Source organism: Protopterus annectens, chromosome 6.part0 (assembly GCF_019279795.1).
Source record: "Protopterus annectens isolate FY-2018-M chromosome 6.part0, PAN1.0, whole genome shotgun sequence".
In the NCBI taxonomy this organism is placed as follows: Eukaryota; Metazoa; Chordata; order Ceratodontiformes; family Protopteridae; genus Protopterus; species Protopterus annectens.
This window is the reverse complement of record NC_056737.1, coordinates 1,177,254,896-1,177,260,817: the sequence shown is the minus strand read 5'-3', so window position 1 is coordinate 1,177,260,817 and position 5,922 is coordinate 1,177,254,896. Positions and strand designations below refer to the sequence as shown.

The 5,922-nt window shown below is 42.4% G+C and overlaps 1 non-coding gene across 1 annotated transcript; it reads right to left on the bottom strand.

Moving 5' to 3' along the window:
• Positions 1 to 3,051: 3,051 nt before the first annotated feature.
• LOC122805128 lies at positions 3,052 to 3,168 on the bottom strand. Its single transcript, XR_006365330.1, has one exon. It is a non-coding gene; the product is annotated as a small nucleolar RNA SNORD89 (small nucleolar RNA).
• Between the last annotated feature and the right edge of the window lie 2,754 nt (positions 3,169 to 5,922).

Here is a 5,922-nt window from a genome sequence, read left to right as displayed (position 1 = left end):
GCAAAAGCCTAGCGAGTTTGTCAGCTGCTGAGAGAGCATTCAGGAGGGCAGGGGGAAGACTACCTATAGGAATTCACAATCCTTTTCCTGGATGACAGAAGCTTTGTGATCAATCCCACTTAAAGAATTTCTTCATGCAGTAAGTGTCCCAAAAGAGAACCCAGACTAACATCTTCCTCAGCCATAAATGGGAAGGGGATATGGGAAGCCATGGACTCTTCCCCAAAGTCCTGATCCTTAGAGGAATCAGGTTCCCCAACTCCAAGCCGACTGAATGACCACAGAGCGGCAGGCACAGACTGTAGCTTTACAGCCATTACAACATTAAATACCACTTGAGTAAAATCCCACCATTCACACTGCAGATCTTTTAACAAGATTTTCCTACAGGACATTCACATAAAAAAAACATAGGAAGGTCAGACCTTGTTATCTCCTTCCTCACCAAAATCTCTGTCCCTCAGATACAATCAGAGGTTCCCCTCATTTTCTGGGGTAGATGTTTGCAGAATCTGAAGCAGCCACTAGGCAGTCATCTGGGAATTCACTAGCCTCGAGAGAGATGACCAGGCCAGTATCAGGCCCGAGTTGTTTGGCACTTTTTTTGGCAGATGGCAGAGCCTCATGACAGGAAGGTTCCTCATAGGAGCCTGAGCCAACAGCTTAAGATGCTGGTTTTCTAGGTAATGAGACAGCAGAGAGATGACTACACAGGGTCTTGGGGACAAAAACTTGGCAGACTGCGCTTGGACTGGAAGCACAGACGCTCTTCAGTGCACACTTCCTATGTCACTTTTCCCCCGCCTTGTACATACATGTGATGTACTGCACATACTACTGGCCAGATGTTGGGCTATCTTTGGCTTTAGTATACTGGCCAGATGTTTGGCTATCCTTGGCAGGAGATGCCTTGTTTATGAAGGCAGCAACACGGATATGTAAGGACATGTCAGCATTCTCCCACTGAACACAATGGTTCATCCTGGATGGCCATCTGCCCCTTGACAGTCCCATACAGATTCCATTTCTTGAAGCCTTTCAGGGAAGGAATCCACTTTTTAAACAGAGGTCAAGAGCCTGCATTACACCTTAAGCCAAGACCAATAAAATTACATCTATCCAGATTAACTGATAATTAGTTTTGTGGAAAGACAGACCATCACTGCCAATTATATGTAAATTCTGGTTAAGCAGCATCATGGTCACAACCTCCACCCCTCCCGTGGCCGATAAAAGTGACTACCATGCTCACTGAAGGGAACCCATGATCATAACAAGGGCAAATAAATTTCTACTGGATAGATCACGGTTACACACTTAGAATCAGTACCACAGCTACAATGTGAAAACATGTTGATATACTACAGAACCAATAACTAAAATTTACACTTGCCATGTCTATAACAGAGAAGCAACAGTTCAAATCCTTGCTGGATTTGGATGGTGTAAAATACAGTATTACCAGCACAAGAAGTCAGAATGTAGCTCTGCAAACCACTGGGAAACAACAAACCAAAGATAGGAGCAAAAAATCATGAAGACCTTGTTTAGTATAAATCTAAACATGCAAGCCAACACAAGGTGTTACCCTCCATGAAACTCCTCTTAGTGAAGATAACATGCCACTCAGTTTTCCAACAGACTAAAATAAAGTGTTAAATACACTATGAGAATGGGGGACTAATACTTGGTTCTGATCAGTTCCAGTATTCCGTACATCAGCTGTAGGCTTGCAGAGCACTTGTCAGTGTCAAGCAACTGCTTTGTGGACTGGTATCAGTTTCTGTGGGATGTCTGCAGCTGGAAACTACTGAACGACCCCATGTTGCTGGGTGGGCCAGGTCAAGAGGTTCAGATAGATGAATACCTACTTGTGAAGGCAAAACACAACAGCGGTCGAGCCTTGGCCAAAAAGGACCGGTGGGTATTTGGTATATACGACTGCAGTCTGAAATGCGGCTACCTAACCTTAGTTTAGAAAAGGGATGCAGTCACTTTACTCCCAATTACCAAACGGCATATCTTACCGGGGACAGTGATTGTCTGACGAATGGGCTGTATAGAGGGGCATTTGTGAACGGTCTCGGGTGAATTATACCCACCTCACTGTCAACCACAGTAAGAATTTTGTAGACCCCAGTACAGGTGCACATACAAATGCTGTTGAGGTCATGTGGTCTCGATGCAAGAAACAGCTGAAATTGTAAGCCAAAAGTCTGTACTTAAAACTATGTTAAAAAAAAAAAAAAAAAAAAAAAAAAAAAATTGTTCTCTTGGAGCTTCTCTCCCCAGGCCTTCCCTATAAATGAAATGTGTAATCCAGTTGGACTCTCCCGGTCAACAAATGTAAAATAAAATGAATGGGACACTGAGGCATATGGCGGACAGTCACGTAGATGGGTTCCTGAGGCGTGAAAAATACAGCAAACAGGATGAAGTAGTTCCAGTGCCTAGTTGGACATTTAGAGCACCAGGATTTGCATGAACTGGAACAGAGTGGCCGGAATCATAGTGGCTAATAGGTGCACGTTACCTTTTATTTACGGCAATTTAATACAGTGGATCTGTTTCATGGTGCTTGAACTGCCGATTGTCATTGGTTCTGTTGCTAGCTATACTTTGTATTTTGTGAATAGTTTGTATGTGTGATGTAGTAATAAACTGCATGGCTTTCACGCTACTTAAACCGTGTTTACATTTTTATTTATGGTTTCTTGAACGGGTGCTTTGCGCCTTTTTCTGTGATTGAAAAAGCATGGAATTTATTGTAAAACTGCGCCAATAAACTTTCGGACAGCTTAGACAGGTCATCGTACCTCGGCACGGCAGGGAGTGTGAATTCATGCGGAAGCTGGCTCCGCATAGCTGGAGGAGTTTGGGCGGGGTTTGCTACAGCGCATCCTACGAGGTACTACTTTTAGATTACCATTAAAACACCCAAATACATGCAGAATTAGAATTGAACCAAATAATGCCAACATAGGCTGCAGGTGTGAATTCCGACAACCACAAAGTAAATCAGAAATGCAATTAACAGTTCCAGGATGCTCTGCCATAGTCAGACTTAATTTCGCTTCAGCTGGTTTTGTCACAGTGCCTCCAGCTACAAGAGCAAACTGTTAACCAGAAGCACTGCAATTCGGCCTTTTATTGTCATCACTCATTGGCAAAGAGCTCCTGTGTGAAAGGAAAATTGCCCCCTTTCATTTACTACAGATTAGCAACCATCTTGTACACAAAAATACCAATTTTTCTCCAAGTATACACACAAACCAGATCCAAACAGTAGCATTAGTGTGTTTACTGAGTGGTGCCTTATGCCATTTCCATAAACTAACAACATACAAATGATACAGAACTATTACGTTACAAAGATGCGCGTATGCAGTTAGCTGCGCAGTTCATACTTAAGTTACCCCTGCTCGATAAAGAGTGGGTGACAGTACTTCCTAACCTCTAAAACTACACTCAAATGACCTTGCTTATTTAAATTTCATAATCGATTAACCACGCTAGTCAGCAGGCCCTTATGCGCACTAAACCGCGGCAATGGGAAAAAAAAGTTAATGGCGAGGGTCGTCACAGGCCCTGAGCAGACTAGACGTTGTTCCGAAAGAAAGACACTGGAACAAAGCTCTTGGCGGCATTAAAGTTGCAAACCCCACGGCTTTTTTAAAAAAGTAATTTAGAACTATACACGACCCCATTCGTGATGCCGTTTACGTAACTGAAATCCCAATTCTTGCTACAATTAAGTACACTGCAGTAAACAAATTCTGTTAATGCACGCCTGCCATTCACATACAGGTAAACATTTAGCCGAAAGCATAATACAGCTGTGCGACATAATATTCTATACACAACGAAGGTGCTTCACTGCACAGCGCCCAGCCACCAACCTTTACTTTACCACAGACCGGAGACACAAACGAATAGATGCAACATGCTTTGTGTATTAACCCCACGGTACCAAACCGTTATAAACACGCAGCCGTGCTCAATGTACTCCCAGTGAAATCCACTTCCTAACAAAACCATTTCAAAATAAAGTTACAGCGGCTCCTAGATCTAGGCCCGCCGGTTTGTACGCCAGGATATTCTCACAACTAGATGCTACTTAAACCTTCATCTTCAACTACAGGAATAAAACGTTCTCTTCTAATCCCCTCAGTTTCTTATATTCATGACCTCCTACTTGAACTCTCTTCCCTCCCCAGAACCGGATATCACGATTAAGAAGTAATACCGTCCACATAAACACGCTTCGAAAGTTTCCTTCCCACTATGGTACTTTTCGTGTGTATTAAACTGTTATTGAATGATGCGAGCAAGATAAACTCCTTTTTGGGTGAAGCGTTACCACTATGACTGTGGTGTCTGTAAGGCTATAAGTAGGTACACTCGCTAATCAAATGAGTACATTTTTTCCTGAATATGCCTTTAAAACATATAAAAGCCTCGTGTTTGCACTAAGCTGCTGTTTGTCTAGTGGCAGTTAGTGGTGACGTCTATACAGTATATGCAGCCACATGAAGTTGAAATTTCCCTTTTAAAAACTACTTCATAATTGGAGGGACTACTTTTCCTGATAAGCGGTATTTCCGCATTAGTTACGGCTATTTAGCTCCACATTACATTATTAAAGCATCCAGGAGTATGGCCACTGTGCATTACACCAAGAAAGCACACATTCCTTGCCTGGTTACAAACATTCTCCTCTCCTATGTCTGCACCTAGCTTGGTAGACATGGGCATCCTGAGATGATGTAGCAATTGCATTATGTACACTATCAACCCCTTAACCCTGAAACAGACAAATAGAATATATGAGAGATGTGTTTGGTCTATGCTATATACTGTTCGCAAATTTTGGAATTTGTACTTAACTGTTATGCATTGTACTGATGTTCACAAATTTTAGATTTTTACTATTTACTTATTTTTATTTATTTATTTTGCATTTGTTTAGCGGTTAGCCCAACTGTTTTCAGCGGAGGCCCGGGGAGGAAAGCTCCAGTTACATAGTAAAAAATTATAAAAACTGTTTGTGTGACCTTACTTTAATACTTTGTAAGTATCATAGTAAAGTACAGTTTTGTACCTACCATAAATGTAGATGTCCGATAGGTATGCATCTGCAGTCATAACAAATGGGTTGTCCTGCCTCAGGCAGCCCTTCGGTCGGCCGGATTCCAAAGTCTGGGTCTGGCCTCGGCTGATGTCGCACTTCACCTGACGTCATAGCTGCTGGGGTATAAAGGCATCAGCCGACGCCATTTTCCTCAGTGTTTCTTGCCCCAGATGCCAGGTGCCCTCTAGGAAGGCTAAATTTGGATAAATGCAGATAATTCCAAACAGTAGAAAGCAAAATATATATACATATATACATACAAACAAATACACCATAATAGATACCCCTCTTTTAGCTAGCTGGGGGAAAGTACCCTAGGAATACCACAGAGGGGAAGGAGGGTGGGTAATCCTGACTGCAGATGCATACCTATCGGACATCTACATTTATGGTAGGTACAAAACTGTACTATGTCCTTCAAGGATGCATCTGCAGTCATAACAAATGGGTAGAATACCATAGCCAAACTGGGGGAGGAGGCACTAAGATAATGATGGTGTAGTTAAGATCCCTTGTAAAACAGCAGTTGCAAAACCTGCTTGGGATCTGGAGTATAAAGGAAGATTATAATGCTTGGCAAATGTATGCACGGAGCTCCAAGTAGCAGCTTCTAAAATGTCTTTGGTAGCCACTCCTCGTAGGAAAGCTGTAGTGGTGGCTGTAGCTCTTGTGGAGTGAGGCCTGATATTCTCAGGAGTTGTCTTTCCATGAAATGAGTAGCAGAATCAAATGCAATTTCCTATCCATTTTGAGATTGTCTGTTTTGAAATTGCTTTTCCTTGCACTCCTGT